Raw genomic sequence first — 18,399 nt, 5'->3', positions numbered from 1 at the left:
CAAGCTCAAAATCAACATCTACTGACGTAAACGTAAGTACTAAAAGACTTCTACTATCTATATGTGATGGCACTGATATTAACTGAATTTTTGATGGAAACAGCTTTAAAACGTGTGGGCGCCAAATTGTTACGTAGATTCCTCAGCCCGGCTGTGGGCTTTACCCAAAGGAAACCCACGGACAATATTTAATACTTAAACTTACCAAATCAAAACTTCAAACAGGTGCTACAACTTATTTCCATCAGCTATTCAGGGCAATAAGGATTTTCAATGAAATGTTAGTTTTTGTGTCACATCATTTATTACATCTTTAACACTGTGAATCATTCTACATGTAAATCAATATTGTAAGCTAGCATTAAGCACCTTATTCTACAGGTGTCAGTCGGTAGAGCTGGGTCGTGCCAAAAGTGGTTCCACAATGATTTACAAGCAGACCTATCTAAATTTGTTAGTACCTAAATTATCATTTGCCATTACATATGATTTATACTAAATTACTTATTTAAATCTTGTATGAACGCTCCTAGGATGGAAGGAAAAGGTACACCAACCTCGAAACGATGCTACCGCCAGTTCAAGCCCGTGGTGCCATTCTCCGCTATGCCGAAGCCGATTGCAGCAGCAGGCGTCTAATCCAACACCGCGGAGCACCGCAGAAGGACTAAGGCCTCACTTTGAAGATGGTACCTCCATCCAGCAGTCGAACAAAATGCTCATGGCGAACTGTTCACCAGACACTTTAAATTAAGCTTGTTGACTATGGACAGACTTCCATAATCCTGAATAAACACCCAGTCAGCTGAAAGAAACATTTCAACATTAACAACTAGAACCATGTGGTATGCTAACCTAAGAGACATTATATGTTCTATATTTCTCACCAGCTGGAAATAACTAGAGTGGACTCATCTCTCAGCTTTGACTCTCCCTCCCAACCACATTGTTTTGCCAGCAGACTGGAAACAAAGCGAAATGGTCAAATTCTGCAGGAACAAAGATTCAACAAGGAGTCAAACCTGAAGACAACTATGTTATCATATTCTACTTACTGTTTATGGCAAAAATAACTACTGCATGAGCTTCCTAGCTCATGGGCGCAGCGGCTACCGCATAACCAAGACTCGGATCGATGCTACCAGAGTATGATGTACTTCGCTTCACTGTTCAATCTAAAAGATGCCCATCCAGGGCGAAAGTCAACCAGGAAATGATCTCAGGCCTAACTCTCCCTGGGATGACAACAATCAAAATAACAGTAACTATTGAAATTCATGGAATAATTTTATATGTAAATTCAACATACTGAAATAAATCATATTTATTTATCTAAACATATTTCAACCTTTTTTGTATTTATTTATTAGGTTTTTGATTTAAATTTTAGTTAATATTATTCCATAAATTTAGAATTTAATTTGAAGTAGCAACACCATCAGCTTCAATTTGTTTCTTATTGGCTGGATGGCTGTCACATATATTGTTGCTACAATGACTTCCTTGCCATAAAAAAAACTATACTATATTCGAGACAATCCTAAAAACGTTAAACTGAATTATCCATGCAAAATGCAGTGTCACAAGGTTATACTTCATGTCCTCAACAGAAGACTGGAAAGATTAATCGGCGGGCAGATCGCAAAGGAGCAGGCAGGTTTTGTTAGAGGTAGGGGCACAAGAGAGCAGATATTGAACTTGAGGCAGTTGATCGAAAAGGCCAGGGAGTTCAATGTGCCTATAGCTCTATGCTTCATAGATTATGCCAAAGCCTTTGACTGTATCAGCTAGGTGAAAATGTTTGAAGTTATGAGAGATATAGATATACCGGATTGGGTCGAGGGTGCGAATTGAGGACACCGAATCGGACCGCTTTCAGACCAAGCGTGGAGTCAGACAGGGGTGTATTCTCTCGCCACAGCTGTTTAATCTCGTAGGCGAGCACATCATGAGAAGGGTCTTGGGGGATTGGGATGGAGGCATACGGATAGGTGGACTCCTTATCAATAAATAATCTACGCTTTGCAGATGATACGACCATTATAGGCACAAACGAATCCGAACTTGCTGTGCTTCTGCGAAGGGTACAAAAAGTGAGCGCGGAATACGGTCTCCATATTAATAGATCCAAGACCAAGCTGATGTTTGTGCAAAGGACAGGCCCGTTAATCCGAACTGGAGAAATGTCAGACCTGGACACCGTACAGGATTGCATCTACCTCGGTTCACTGATCACCGCGGATGGCGATTGTGAGCGAGAGGTGATCAGAAGAGCTCAGATCGCTAAATCCGCGGTTAGGCGGTTAGAGAAGATCTGGAGGAACAGAGGAATCAGCAAAGCAACCAAAACCAAGGTAATGCGCACCCTGGTCTTCTCTATATTCCTGTATGGTTCGGAAACCTGGACTCTGAAAGCCAGTACTCGGAGTAGAATTGACGCATTTGAGACGTGGTGTTAGCGCAAGATGTTGGGTATTCCTTGGACGGCGCGCTGCACTAATGCGTCAATCCTGACGGAATTGAAAATCCAGTGCCGTTTATCAGCCATTTGCCTCCAGCAGATCCTTAACTACTTTGGACACGTGGCCAGATGGGAGCCGGACAACTTCGAAAAGCGCATTATGGTTGGCATGGTGGATGGAGGACGGGGTAGTGGACAACCACCAACCCGCTGGGTGGACATTGTAAAGAGGGTGTCCTTCTGAATCCCTAACAACGTTTGTCCTAAAGTCACTTGCCCTAACTGGTTTGTCCTAATGGGCATGTGCCCTAACGATCAATTGTCATAACGATTATTTTCCATAATGTAATGGTTAGCCTAAGACTCATTTGTCCTAAGCATTTGTACCATAACTATCAAGATCCCTAATGTTTTTTACCATATTCTTCGAAATCCCTAACAATGTTTGGCATAAAATAATATGCTCTATAGTGGGCTCGGGGAACCTTGAGTCCTATGACACTGACAGTTATTCCCACGACACAAACTTGTAGTGGCGTCACCGTTACATTAAAATCGAATTGGCGGTGTCTAAAAATGACATTTATTAATTTTAGGTAGATATATGCCATTACAATATTATTCCGTTGGAATTGGTTCTCTTATTTATCGCCGAAAATGGTATGGCCGATTATCACTTACCAACTCACGTTTGGCGGAATTTTCATTTCCCAACTTATCAAATGTTTTTTTTATTATTTGCCAACCGCACAGTTACCAACTAAACGTTTGGTCTGTGTTTTATAATGTCAATTTTCAAAATGCCAACTTTCATGTCGTAGAATGTTTTAGTTGGCATAATATACACTTAGTTGTTTATTGTTTACCAATTGTTTCATTTGGTCAGACTACCAAAGAGGGGCCGTTTCTGGGACTTAGACATTTTTTTGAGAAAATGAAAAAAACATAGGGGTTTCAAAACACTTAGAATAATTTACAAGATTTCGATGAAATAATCACTTTTTTCTTAATAAACTTTTCTCTAATATAAAAATGGCCGAGATATTTGACCCGAAAGTTGACAAAAATCTAGGACTTGGTCAAATTTACGATGGATGTTGTGTCATTATCAATATAACATCTATTTTTTAAGTAATCGTAGACGATATGCTAAAATAAGCATGTTTTTTAGGAATAACTTTTCTCCAAAATCAAAAATGGCCGAGATATTTGACACGAAAGTTGGGATATTTGACCCGAAAGTTGCTGTGAAATTAAGTCTTTTGGGTTGTTAAAAAAAAAAACCTCGAGCTTTGCTCCCGCCTTAGTCTTCTAACCTAACCATATCCAAGTCGGCTCTGCCCAGGAAGGTCTTGCTCGCTCGCTTCGCTCGCTCGTTGCCACTGGCTTCAAATATTAAAATATACATTATAAAAAGTCCAACAACTCGGCCATTTTTGATTTTTTGCTATGTATCTTTTTCTTATTTGTAACTTGCCTAATGTATGAAAAGCGAACTGTAGCTACAACGAAACGTTATTCGTCCAAGAGTTGTTCGACCAAGTGAAAGATTTGACAAATGATAAGTCTCCCAAAAGTTTAGAGGCGTTATAATAATCTGCTTTACAATAATTCTACTAATTGAAACGTTGTCATACAAACATTTGCTAATCGTTAGTTGTCAAAGTGAAACGTCGGCGAAATGTTGGTTGGCAAATGAAATTCCGCCAAAAATAGTTCTGCGAAAAGGCAGAACACCGTTGGAATTATAATAATTATTAACATTTACAAGAAATTATCTCAATCAGACTTTACGTTTACGTCCTGCAAAACTTACTTCGTTTGGAAGATATCGACTAGTGCGGAAAAGTATCGATAAACAAATGTCTAAAATGGAAACGAGTGTACAACTGTATTATATTTCATAATAAAATATATAAATGAACTGACGAACCAACGAACGCGCGTTTAACGGGTAATAAAGGGACTCCCTCTGGTCGCATAACAACTTTTGTCATATTTTAAATTGTCATAACACTTTATGCATAAAATTGTAAGTCATAAAAATCTTCAGTCAGAATTATTCCTGAGCATAACTGGGTTTTTGTCATAAATGAGTTGTCATAATTTTTATAGTCATTAATTTAATTCGCATAAAATTTTAAGTCATATGCTTGATATCCATAATTGTTTTTCGTTCGAAGTATTGCAGTGCATAGTATTAATATAGACATAAAAAGTTAAGTCATATATTTATAGTGGTCATAATATGTTTTTTTCATAAAGTTTCAGAAGTTTCAAAATTTTTGTAACCAAAGCATGAATAATAAATATGTATGGTTGTGAGCAACCTATGAAGCAAATATTACTTTAGTCATAAATGTCATAATCGTAACCACACAAAGACCGTATAAAAGAGGAGATCGAAGGAGAGGAGCCCCCCCAGTAGGAGAAACGGTTTTATAAAAGAAACTAATCATAATAGGTAGGTTAGGTTCGTTAGGTTTCTTCAGATGCCCGAAGGGCAAACTACGCAGAAATAGGAGCGCGTGAGCGGGGCTCCGTCGAATTAAGTGTTTGGACGGATATTAGGGAAAAGGTTTTTTTCGAGGAGTTGTTGAGAGGCTAAAATTATGTAAACCATTATGGTTGAAAATTATTATGCTACAAACCGTTATACGTAGAAACATTATAAGTATCGATAACTATGCTTTTAGCTGGTATGACATTTGATTCATTATAATCAAAACCTATATGCACAACAAATGTATGACAACTGCTGAGTATGTCATCAAATATTATGGCTAAAAATGTATGACACATAATAATATGACTTTTAATTTGTATGCGCAATGATGATTATGACACAAGTTGTTATGCGCATCAAAGATATGACCTAAACTTGTATGCAACCCAATATGGACCCCGGTAATAAATTATGACAAGAAAATGAAATGTTAGCATTTTTATTTTTCGAAAACTTTCGTTTTTTACTTAATTTATGCCAAAAAACTTAAATCATTACAAAAATAACAACATGACAAGCATTAGAAATGCAGATTATATTTTTAAAAACATGTTTACCGATGTGGCTGAATGCAAGTCACGCCTTTGCCTATAAAAAAAGTTACGATATATCGACACGACCCGTCACTAAAATGAACTGTCATAGTACTCAAGGTTCCCCGAGCCCGCAATAACTGTTATAACAGTTACTTTTCCTATTGATCAATTATCATAACAATTACTTTCCATAATGAATGGTAACGAACTGTTGCCACAAAAGTGGGTTAGGTTAGGTTAGAACTGTGACCCTCGCAAAAACGAACTGCTGCCCCAAAAGTGGGTTAGGTTAGGTTAGAACTGCGACCATTGTAAAAACGAACTGCTGTTAAAACTAGGTTAGGTTAGAAATACGATCCTTGCAAAAACGAACTGCTGCCACAAAAGTGGGTTAGGTTAGGTTAGAACTGCGACCATTGTAAAAACGAAACGAAATAGGGAAATCAAAATTAGGACATACGAGTGTTAGGTCAAGCAACGATAGGCTAAGTAAAATTAGGTAACATGATGGTTAGGATATATATTTTTTAGGCCTAACAATAATTAGGCAAAAAAAGAATTATGCTACATAACATTAGGATAAATACTCAATATGGAAAGTGCCATTAGGGAAAAACGGGTGCATTACATTTGTTATAATTACTTTTCATATATTATAGTTTGATATATCGTTATTTTGAATAACGTAATAAATGGCATACTACCGTAATACCTAATTAACAGTATACATAATGTTATTATTGGTATAATGGCCATAAGGTATATTTCCACTTCGTCTAATATACATTGCCATAATTATTACATACTCTAAAGCATATTATTTGTTATAACAAGTTACATCACATAATTATTTATGTAGCATAATAGTTGCATGACATAAATGGGTTAGGTTAGGTTGGAACTGCGACTCCGCCCAAACCAATAACTACCTAACAAAAGGAGGTTTAGGTTAGGTTAGAACTTTGACCCTCCGTAGAATAAAATATTCTATCAAAAAAGTGGTTTAGGTTAGGTTTGAACTGCGGCCCCCGCAGATCGAAAACCGTGAAAAAATAGGTTAGGTTAGGTTAGAACTGCGACCTCCCTAGAATAAAATAGCTAGCAAAAGCAGTAGGCCTGCGTACTAGTTATAAAAAGTATGTTAAACTTTACGTTATCAGTAAATGAAATATGACAAAAAATAGTATACGATAAATGTATTTATACTTGATAAAATTGTATGAAGTATTACGTTATACAAAAATATAATATAACAAATGTCATTATAAAACATGTCTATATACTATTTGAAAATTATATTACATTATGCATTATATCAATGACAGTTTAGATGAAATCACTATATAATAAAGGAAACGTTTAATAAAAATTACATTATAACATACAATAATATATCAAATGGCGTTATAACAAATGTATGATAGTTTTTTTATAATTATATTAAACATTACACACCCGGGAAAAACATATTAGGACAAAAAAAAATCGGCCATTCGATAATAGTGTTGAAGAACGCCTTCAGAATAACGCCTGACAAAACCGTCATCGCAAATCCGTCGGCCCTCCGGCGCGATCAATTATTAGACTAGGATATATTAGTTTTTAAGCACTTACTCTTAAGCTTTTGTACCGACTCGTAATAAAATAGTCATGTAGTAAAATATATTACGCTAGTTTCCATTTTTCTCCTGAAGACCTAAACATGGTCCTTCGAACCGGATGGAAGACACCAGCGACTAAAATAATACGGTCAAGAGGAATTGTGGAATTACTGGAGAGTTACCTATTGGCATCGGGTGGCACCATCATCTCGAACAAAGAAGAGACAAAGGATCCTCTAAAGTGGTCGAGATTTAAAACATTACAAAGACTTTAGTAAAGAAAAGTGGTAATCCAGTGCTAATTGTGTGTATTTAGGTGTCCGTGCCTTCGCTTGAACCACATTATGAGATAACACCCTTGTAACTCAGCCCTAATCAAGCGAATTCATCAACTAGTAGCGCCATCTATCGCGCTACCCAAGTAGTAATGTCATCCGGTTGCCAGCGCGCGGCTGCTTTCTCTTCAGTACGCTTTTGTAACTCAGCCGAGCAACACGTTTACAAAGCAAGTTTAAAAAGATCAAGAAATTTAAATCGTAAAAATATTTTGAAAACCTCCGACTTCGTGACATTCCGCTCGGTGCCCATGGCCCAGCGACGAGACGCAGTGACCTTCCTACAGGCACCGTCACAAAAAGTACACGGGTACTTACGCCTCATGGCCTCGTCCTGTGGGACAACAAGCGTCGTCCCGTGAGACGACATGGCGTCGTCCCGTGAGACGACATGGCGTCGTCCCGTGAGACGACATGGCGTCGTCCCGTCAGACGACAAGCGTCGTCCCGGGAAATGACATGGCGTCGTCCCATGAGACGACATGGCATCGACCCGTGAGACGACGAGGCGTCGTCCCGTGAGAGGACAAGGCGTCGTCCCGTGACACGACATGGCGTCGTCCTGTGGTATCGTCCTGACAATGGTATTGTCCTGACAGACGACATGGCAGCGTCTTGTAAGACGACGAGCATCGTCTCGTTAAAAGACCTTGTGACATTCCGCTCAGTGCCCGTGGCCCAGCGATGAGACTAAGTGAGCTCTAGCCATCACCATAAATAGAATACCTACGGGTATAAATGGCACACGGCGTCGTCCCGTTGGACGACAAGCGTCGTTGCGTGAGACGACATAGCGTAGTCCCGTGACATCGTCCTGTGGGACATCAGGCGTCGTCCTGTAAAACGATAAGGCGTCATCCTGTGATACGACAGGCATCGCGATGAGTTACGTCCTCATGTGAGAAGACATTGCGCCATCCTATGGTATCGTCCCGTGAGAGGATATTGCGTCCCATAGGACTACATTGCATTGTTCCATAAGACTACATTTTGTCGTATCGTGAGACATTAATGCGTCGTCCTATGAGACGATATCGCATCGTCCTATGAATCGTCCATTGAAATGACGTTGTCTTGTTATACAAAAACCGTTGTCTCATGGTCTACCATTAATACGGTAGCGGACGTCTTATTGGTCGCTTTATCGTTCGATGTCTGCACGGTGGGCCTCGCATTTAAGATCTGCATGGTCATGAACAATGCACGACTTAGTTAGTGGCGTCATCATCAATGTAGCCGACCAAATGGTGTGTCACCTTTTAAACCGACGAGCAGCAGAATTTCTATTAGAGGGTTTGGCGCGAAATTGATAACGAAATGCAGTTACAGTAATTGTCTCAACCTGCCAGGAAAAAGGAAGGTTTCCGTCTTGGTCGTGTACAAATGTTGGTCTGGGTCGATAACAAACAATTCTCGTGAGATACCAAACAAACCAAAAATATACATTCTGAGGATCATAAACTGTATGACTAACCGGCCATGAAAAATAGCAGTTAAGAAACTGTGAAAAGGGAAAAGTACGAAGTGAAAAACCTTGTGTTATACTTTGCCCAACTAGATCCTATACCAAAAAGAGAGAGGGGGAGGCAAGAAAATTGACGTTAGCCTTAAAGAAGGAAAGAAAACTAAAACTCTCTCTTCTGAATAGGAATACCAATTCATTTACGGCTCTGTCATAGGCTAACAAGAGATATCTCTTTATTGCGGCTCTAAGCCTGAAAAGAATAGAGTTTATGATACTCATATATATTAGTGAAAAATCATCGCACTAAATCCCTCTTTTGAATGATGAATGACTAGTCAGGTTGATAGTATCTTTGGGAATACTGAAGCATCTCCTGTATACTCTCTAAATATTGACCATTAGCTAAAAAAAATTGCGGCCTGTTACAAAGAGAAATCTTTTACTTACTTTAAATCGTCTACTATGTAGCTGTGAAACAGAGACCACTAAACTAAGAGTAACACGTAGAAAACAGCAAGTACCTTCCATCGCATTCCGTCCAATAGACCGAACTGACAAAGGCATTTATAATGTAATTAGTGCTCTATTCACATCAGTCAGGTAGAAACTTGTGAAATTAGGTTCAAAATTCAAGTAACAAGCTCCACTTCGGAAGATTATCTAAGCAGTGGGTTGTCAATCGACCTGTCGTTGGTATAACAATCATACATCATAAAACGTTGACCATAAACGTTACATAGTTCAATTTCAAAGGAAATGAACTCTTACTGGTAATATAGCTATCGGAAACAGACGGTATTTGTAGGAGGTGCTTTCACAGAATGTCTAAAAGGACCAACTAGTAAAATATTAAATTAGTATGGTAATCCGCATAGTTACTCATGATTGTTCAATAGGTGAAACATCGGTTTCTTTAGTGGTAAATGTTATGCCTATGTAGAAGATGAAGCGCCCCTTCAAGTTATGTAAATAAATAAAGAATTTATGAAAAGATTTTTCGGTAGTTTAGTTAGAGTGGAGTTACTGATTCTGTTTCGAAAAATCGCGAATTGAATTAGAGGTGAAGCCGCCTAAGAGAACTAAGGTGTCGAACCAATAGCCACGGTCCACGGCTTTACATCTAAACGATGATTGTTTAATTTCTCCAAATATACAAATTAAAATGAAGTCACTTCAGAAACTTTGAAACCATGTGGACTGCGGGGCAAGCCAACGTACATACAAACGTACAACGTACGTAAACGTACACACATGCGTAATATGTAGAAAATATTTGCAGGCAGTCACCGATAGCAGATACCGGATTCTGAAAGAACACGGATCAGAAATATGCTTCTTTCGATTTCCAGATGAGAGGTTTCCTTTGCAGATAAGGAAGTACTCACGTGATTTTATAAAAGAACAACAACATACGGTGGTTCAGGAAAAAATGCAAGATCTAAGTGAAATATGATCCCAGTAGTGACTCATGACTACAAATATGTTCGCCGGTTAAATAGAGCCTGCAATTTACTCTGAAAATCAACACTAGTTCTGCTGTCATTGCCGGATCTAAGTACAATAAGCTTAGCTGAAAGGTAGTAGTCCAGGGTTTACAGAATACTGTTGTAACAGGTCTCGTAGGGCATGTAATTGGAAACGTCATCGTCAATGCAATCAATTAGAGTTCCAGGTGTAGTACCCTACAAAATCATCGTGTCTTGGTTATAGGGCAGATGCGCTGCTAATCGAATTACAGCATTAGTTGTGAAGACAACTACAATTCATATATTTATATATTCATGATAATATGCTTATATCATTAAATACAGTAAATATGAGATGTCAGTAGACATATATCAACGTTACGTCAGGCGTAGCTCACTCCGCGATTTCGTCGCGTCGCTACAAGTACATGCGGCCCACACCAATTTTGGTACCTAGCACTAATAGTTACCGCGCACCGCTATGGAACGGACGCGTGCTCGCGCTTGCGCCACCTTGCGGTCATAATCTGTCGTAATAGTACATACTATTATTTATTCTATGGTTACGTCAAGGTAGTGACATGAATATAATATGTCGCAGAAAGGCCTAGATCATCAATTAATTGTTTATTTGTGGGCATCATGATGCCTAATTAACCCTAGGGATCCCTCAAGATCATCAAATGATACACAACTTGATTGCACGAAAGCCGATAAACAACATACAACGTCCTTGTATTGCTAAATTTCTAATCAAAAGTACCTACAAATTAATAATAATAATAATTCAGCCTATATACGTCCCACTACTGGGCACAGGCCTCTTCTCACTCGCGAGAGGGCTTGGGCTATAGTCCCCACGCTGGCCTAATGCGGATTGGGGCTTCAAAGTACAAATTAAATAATCAAATTAATATTTGGTAATGAACGCGTCTACACGTGTTAAGGTTCGACAGGAATTGTGCCACAGCATCACCCGCGCGCGCCGGTGCTGGCAGCACTTGAGATTAGATGACATCATGAGACACCCGTGGTTTGTGCCACTGCAATGGTATAATGCCAAGAACTTACTGGTTCAGACCAATATACAAATAATAATAATGTTTTAATTTGTCTGGGTGTTACGAAAGTTCCGCAATTGGTTTGAAAAGGTTGCACTACAATTTAAAGTAGATAGGTCCACCTCCACTACTCTTACTCAAAGATTATTTCATCGTCAGTCAAGAGGTTTTACACTCTTATTAGAAGATCGTATGTATACGAAAGCATTAAATACTCACAAATCGTGCTAAGTCTAACAATAAAGCACAATCCATTACCAGCGCGCGAACCATAAAATCTTCAGTTTGGGAATCAGCTTGCCACCGGAAAGAGTGAACATTAAACAACCTACAATTACAAGCCTTTATTATAATTAGCCTAAAAATTATGGGTGAAGGCATTGGAATTATTCAAAGATTAAAAAATCTTCTAAAATATCCTACTTGGTAGACGGATCTTCAGTCTACGCACAACATGGTGAGATGCCACACAACAACTGGAGTTGTCAGCATCACTTTAAATTCATAATCATCGCCTCCATACGATTGTAACCTTCGTGTCAGTGATTCTGTTCATTCGTTACATTCGCTTGCATGACTGACAAGTGACAAGCATATAATATAAGCTTGGTTGACCCGGCACCAGCCTAATTGGCAAGTTTTCAGTTATCTGTGGGGAGTAATAAATTTAGCAGCATAATTGACACTTAAAATAGGTAGGAGCCTACCATTTCATATAAGAATTAATATCTATTCATGGCTTACTATTAATATGGTTGTTTTTAAAGCAACCCTCACCTAAAACTAATCAGTAAGGAAGGATGTATTATCGCCTCAGTTGAAACTACTGCTAGGTTGTTGAGAGTTGTTACTTGTTAGTAACGCATACATTAAATCATGAAGTGTTGTATTTTCTTCTTCACTTTCTGACGCTATTACTTTCAGGCAGAGGAGCACTTGATTCGAAATAAATCTCAATTGCTTCCACAAATAAGAACATCATGTTTATAATTTTTAACACATTTACGGAATATGTTGTCCTTATGTAATGATAGCCCATTAACAAATAAACCTGCTATACCTAGTCAATAACTATGTATTAATATCTAAATAATGTCAATATCGTATTGTAGTGGGTACCTATACAAACCTTTGGTTATTTGTCCACATTAAAAGTCATATTACATTACATCTGGCCTATGATGCAACTTACCAATTTACATTAAATTGTTGGAAAATACGATAAATCAGAGAGGACCCAAGCTTTTCCAATTAGTTACAAAAATTTTAAACAGTGGATGGGCCGACAGTGCTTTATTTGTGTTAAGCAGTAGATAAGTAGTAGTATCATGTAGTGGTAGTAGTAATATCATGACATCATACAACAAAACCTTTTTATCACCTAGTGGGCTATTGTAAGGAAAGAATCAGGTAATTTGGACGGGTTTAATGTAAAACTCACTCGATGAGGTTCACGTTACACGCATCAGAGCTACTACTTCAGATAGTGGTTACACTTAAATTTGTACGACCTACAAGTACCTACTTATGTCTTTAATTATGTTTTTAGGGACAGTCTTTCAACTAATAGTCACACAGTTTTGTTTTATATAAAAAGTTAAGTAGTTTTATAGTCGCAATGGATAACTTATGTTGCCAGTCAGTGCTAACAATTGTCTCGTCTATCGGTAATTACAAATAAGGAAAATCTAGTTAAGGTTTGACGTAAACAATCCTTTAGTATATCAATACGGAATAAATTTCAAACCCATATTCTTATTAAGTGATTTTTGCATAAATTTAAATATTATCAGTCACAGTACGCCCGGGCCAGCGCCGGCAGAGGTTTAAACACGTCTCATAATGTGGTTCAAGCGAAGGCACGGACACCTAAATAGAACCGTTTTTCCCCCGAAGGGTAAAAAACGGATATTTAGGTTCCTGCCGAAGCTTGAACCACACCTAAGGGCCTTGCCGGCTTATGTGGTACTGAAGAGAAAGCAGCCGCGCGCTGGCAACCGGATGACATTACTACTTGGGTAGCGCGATAGATGGCGCTACTAGTTGATGAATTCGCTTGATTAGGGCTGAGTTACAAGGGTGTTATCTCATAATGTGGTTCAAGCTTCGGCAGGAACCTAAATATCCGTTTTTTACCCTTCGGGGGAAAAACGGTTCTATTAAATTTAATCCAGCACTCTACAGGCATTATTTAAGCGTAATTTAACTCTGTGACAAGGTTAGTACACACGTGTTAAGCTTTGTTCTTTTACTTTAGATTTAATTTAGGTGTACCGGTCTGATTTAGTTACAACTTATTAATTTAATAAAAATACTAGTTTAAAAAATAAGTAATTTAATAAATATACAAAATCAGAACGCTTAATATTCACACTTAAACGCTTAAAGCTTACACTGCACTTGCCATCAACATTAATTATAATTAGTTAAATATACAATCAACATTATCTTTAAATTAATTTCAAGTGCTTTAAGGTTAATCACATACACCTATAATTTCATTGTAAACTGCTAAGATTAACCTTAAAATTATAACTTCAACTTTTGTTTGCTTATTGCTAGGGCACTTTTATTGATTGTTATTTCTCCTTCTCAAATTTGTAACATAAATATTCCAGGTTGACTACACTCGCTTCCCAAAAATGACTGAAGAAAAGAGCTAATTGCCAGGCGGGCCAGCTATAAAGGCCGACTAACCATTTTTGAGAAATATATGGATGATTTGGACGTTGCTTCACTGACATCGGCTGAGGTAAATGAATTGCAGTTGCGTATGGGCAAAATTGAGTCGTTGTATGGCCGTTATGATGAGGTTTAATTGGAACTTGAGTGCAGTTCGAGCAACTCTGACGCTCAGTTAGCTGAGCGAGCAGAGTTTGAAAGTAGGTATTTTAAATTACTTTCTAAGGCGCAAGACATATTGGCCAAACACGCCAAACAGCAAGAATCGAGTTTCAACTCAGCCGCAAGCGACCAATCATCGCTTAAAGGAAATAATAAGCTTGTTCGGTTACCGACTATTCAATTGCCAAAATACAATGGTTCCTATGAAAATTGGTTAGGCTTTCGCGACACCTTTACTAGCCTCATTCACTCCAACGACGACATTGACGACATAAATAAATTTCATTACCTTAGGACTTCCCTGGAGGCATCCGCAGCAGTCGTCATACAGTCGGTGGAATTCTCGTCTGACAACTACGCGTTGGCTTGGAAACTTCTATGTGATCGCTTCAATAACAAGCGCCAGTTGCTGCATAATCATGTATCGGCCTTGTTCAATATTGAACCGATTGCACGAGAATCTTCCAGCCACATTAAAAGGGTCATAGATCAGGTTAACAAAAACCTTCGTTCGTTAGAAACACTAGGCGAGCCTGTTAAAGAATGGTCAACACTTCTCATTCACTTAATTTCACAGAAGTTAGACACAAAATCATTTCGTGAGTGGGAAGAGTTCAAAGGCGGTTTAGATAAAAACAAATCAGTTACTTTCGAGGAGTTCTTAACTTTCTTACAAAACCGTGCTGATTTACTCGAAACACTCGAATTATCATCGAATCAGTCACTTCAACACACTAAAAGTGCAACCAAAATTAAAACTATGATAGCAGTGCATGATAAAATAGGTAATAATAACAATAAACCTCAGCCGCCGGCGACTAAGCCGTGCCCGAGATGTAAGGGCGATCATTGCTTATCAAACTGTGCGCAATTCCTTGCGTTAAGTAATACGGCTCGGTTGCAAGCATTATCTAACTATAAGATTTGTTTTAACTGTTTTAGAGGTGGTCATTATGCCAATCACTGTAAAAAACCTGGTTGCAAGATATGTAAACGCAAACACCATACGCTAATTCACGTATCTGAGGGCATACCTATATCGACATTAAACAGTGATAATAGCACGGGCGTTATCAGCGGTGTCGACCAGCAGACTGCGCCCGCGCTCCCGTCCCCCGCCGGCGTCGAGTCGGCCCAGGTTGCATTGTCAGCAAATGTCTTGCCGAGTACTTCGTCTTCGTACTGACATAAGGAACAAGACGTACTGCTATCAACTGCGCTTATAAAGATATACGATGCAAATAAACAGGAGCACATCGCTCGCTGTGTTTTAGACAATGGCAGTATGTCTTGTCTCATGTCTTAAAAAATGTATAATAGGCTAAACCTGGCAACTGACTTTGTAAATAAAAGTCTTATAGGTGTAAACAAAAAGTCGTCGCCTTTATCAGAAAGGTGTCGAGTCGAAATTAAATCGCTCAATGACAAGTTCGCAACAGATTTGCACTGTTATATTTTGTCTTCAATTACAGACGCTATTCCCTCTCGTCGAGTTGACGTGTCCAAATTAAATATCCCATCAAACATATGCTTAGCGGACCCGTATTTTTACAAACCGGCTGACGTCGATATGATAATTGGGGCCGAACTATTCTGGGATTTGTTAGGATGTCAAAAAATTAAACTAGGTCACGGTTTGCCGATCCTTTGGGAAACTCAACTCGGATGGTTGGTTTCTGGTCCTATTTTTAGACGCAACGAATCGAAAATGCCATCATCATCATCCATAAAATGTAATTTCGTGACAGTTAATTCAGGCAACGCTCTCTCAACCGTTGATGACGATCTACAAAACCAATTAGCGCGTTTTTGGCAACTGGAGGAAGTTAGCCATCAGTCGTCTCAATATTCTCACGAAGAGAAATTATGTGAGGAGCATTTTCAGGCTAACATGACCGTTTGAAGGACGGAAGTTTTTGTATTAGGTTGCCTTTAAAGCAGAGTCCTAAGTTGTTAGGCGAATCATTTCAAAGAGCCAAACATTGCTTTTTATCGTTAGAGCGTAGGTGGAAAAATAGACCATCATTTAGGAAGCTATACGTCGAGTTCATGTCGGAGTATTACGCTTTAGGTCACATGTCCGAGTATGTACCTACCGATTCGGGTACGGGTACCTACTTTATACCCCACCACGGGATTTTACGGGACAGCACAACTACCAAGTTAAGGACAGTTTTTAATGCTAGTAGTCCCACTTCTTCCGGTGTTTCGCTAAACGACTTGCAAATGGTAGGACCAACTGTCCAAGATGACCTGCTGTCCATACTCATACGTTTTCGACAGCATAAATACGTAATATCTGCAGATATTGAAAAAATGTATAGGACCGTATTTCTTCATCCTGACGATCGAAAGTTACAGCTGATCCTATGGCGCGAAAATGAGTCTGACGTTTTAAAGACCTATCAGCTAAATACCGTAAGTTATGGGACGGCTAGCGCAGCATTTTTAGCATGTCGATGTCTAAAACAAATAGGTTTAGATTGCCAAGATAAACCTTTATCTGATATAATAATTCACGATTTTTATGTCGACGATTTGCTAACCGGAGGAGATGATTTCAACGAGGTAGTTAGATTTCGACAAGGAGTCACTGATAGCCCCCCATTTGAATTGATTGCGCTAGGTCTCAGCAGTGCCCGGCGCCTCCTTCAGTTACTTACGAAATACGCTAATTGAACAATACACCTTGCTCACCACGGTAACAATAGGCTTATCGACCCTTTTCTATTGTTCGATCTCGACTCGGGCGCGTTATTGTGTTACCGAGCATACTACCTGAACCCTTCATCCACCGACGTCTTCATTCATGCCTTCTTTATGTGTGTATTATACTGTAGGTGTTTGTGATAGGTATTAGCGATAGGTATTTGCAATAGGTATTAGCGATAGGTATTTGCAATAGGTATTAGCGATAGGTATTTGCAAAAGGTACTTATTTGCGATTCATTATCTTATTATCTTACAACCTCTTGGAGCTATTTCGATTTATAAGGAATACAGTTCTAACCTAACCTAACCTAATTAGAATTTACACAAGTAATCCGTCGGTAGCCTAAACTAACCTAAACCTTCTTTTACCAAACCTAACTTGACCAAACCTAACTAAAATCAACCTAACTTCTCATTTCAAACTAACCTGCTTTCACCTAGTCTTCGTTCAAGTTATGTTTTAACCTAAATACCTAAACTTACCTATCCAAACTAAAGCATCCTACATATCGTATACATACTTACCTATATTGTGCATATTGTATTGTGTTATTTTATTTAGTTTTACCTATTTCTAACTCATTATTTTTGTCTGCGATAAATGCAATTCAACCTAATGTAGCCTTTTTTATTCTTAAACTATTCTATTTTCTTAAACTTAGTATGTAAGTATGTCTCATTATCTAATACTATATAGTTTGTTTTCACATACATTTTTATGTTCTTTGTAACACGATAGAAAGTAAACTCGTAGCTACTTGTTTCTTTGTATTATTAAAATAATAACGAGGCGTGTGAGGCATTTCTTGTGCACTTGTTTTCATTGTTATAACAGCTTAATTGCTTTATTGATAGACGTCTATTATATTTTATGCTGACAATGGATTATTATGTGGATATAATTTGGGTTTGAGTACAGGGAACGTCTGTTTAGATGAACTTGTTGAGACATGTTACTTTGTATGATTTAAAAAAAATAACGAGACGTGTCAACTGGTTTCAACATGATTTAGTCTAATACGTCGGCATTTCTTGTGTATTGGTATTCATTGTTATAACAGCATAATTGCTTTATTGGTAGACATCTATTATATTTTATACTGACAATGGATTTATTGTTTCCTATTATGCTTTTGAATTTGGGTTTTAGTAAAGAGAGCGTCTGTATTAGATGAACCTGTTGAGACATGATTTGAACGATACTGTATCCTGCTCACTATCACAGTATAAAAGCCGAAGAGAAATGGGTTTGAGTAAGTATTACTGTCGTGGCAGTCTTCTGTATCAGAGCTCCTTGTATCTACTGCAGTATATATAAATATAGTGTTAATTCAACAGTGAAGTGTTTAAGTGTTTATAGAAAGACCCAACAATGGATGTAAGTATGTCTTTTATTACCGTAACTTACTTTG

The sequence above is a fragment of the Cydia splendana genome, unplaced genomic scaffold (genome assembly GCF_910591565.1).
Source record: "Cydia splendana unplaced genomic scaffold, ilCydSple1.2 scaffold_46_ctg1, whole genome shotgun sequence".
Taxonomy (NCBI): domain Eukaryota; kingdom Metazoa; phylum Arthropoda; class Insecta; order Lepidoptera; family Tortricidae; genus Cydia; species Cydia splendana.
The sequence above is the reverse complement of the archived record's forward strand: the minus strand, read 5'-3'. Positions refer to the sequence as shown.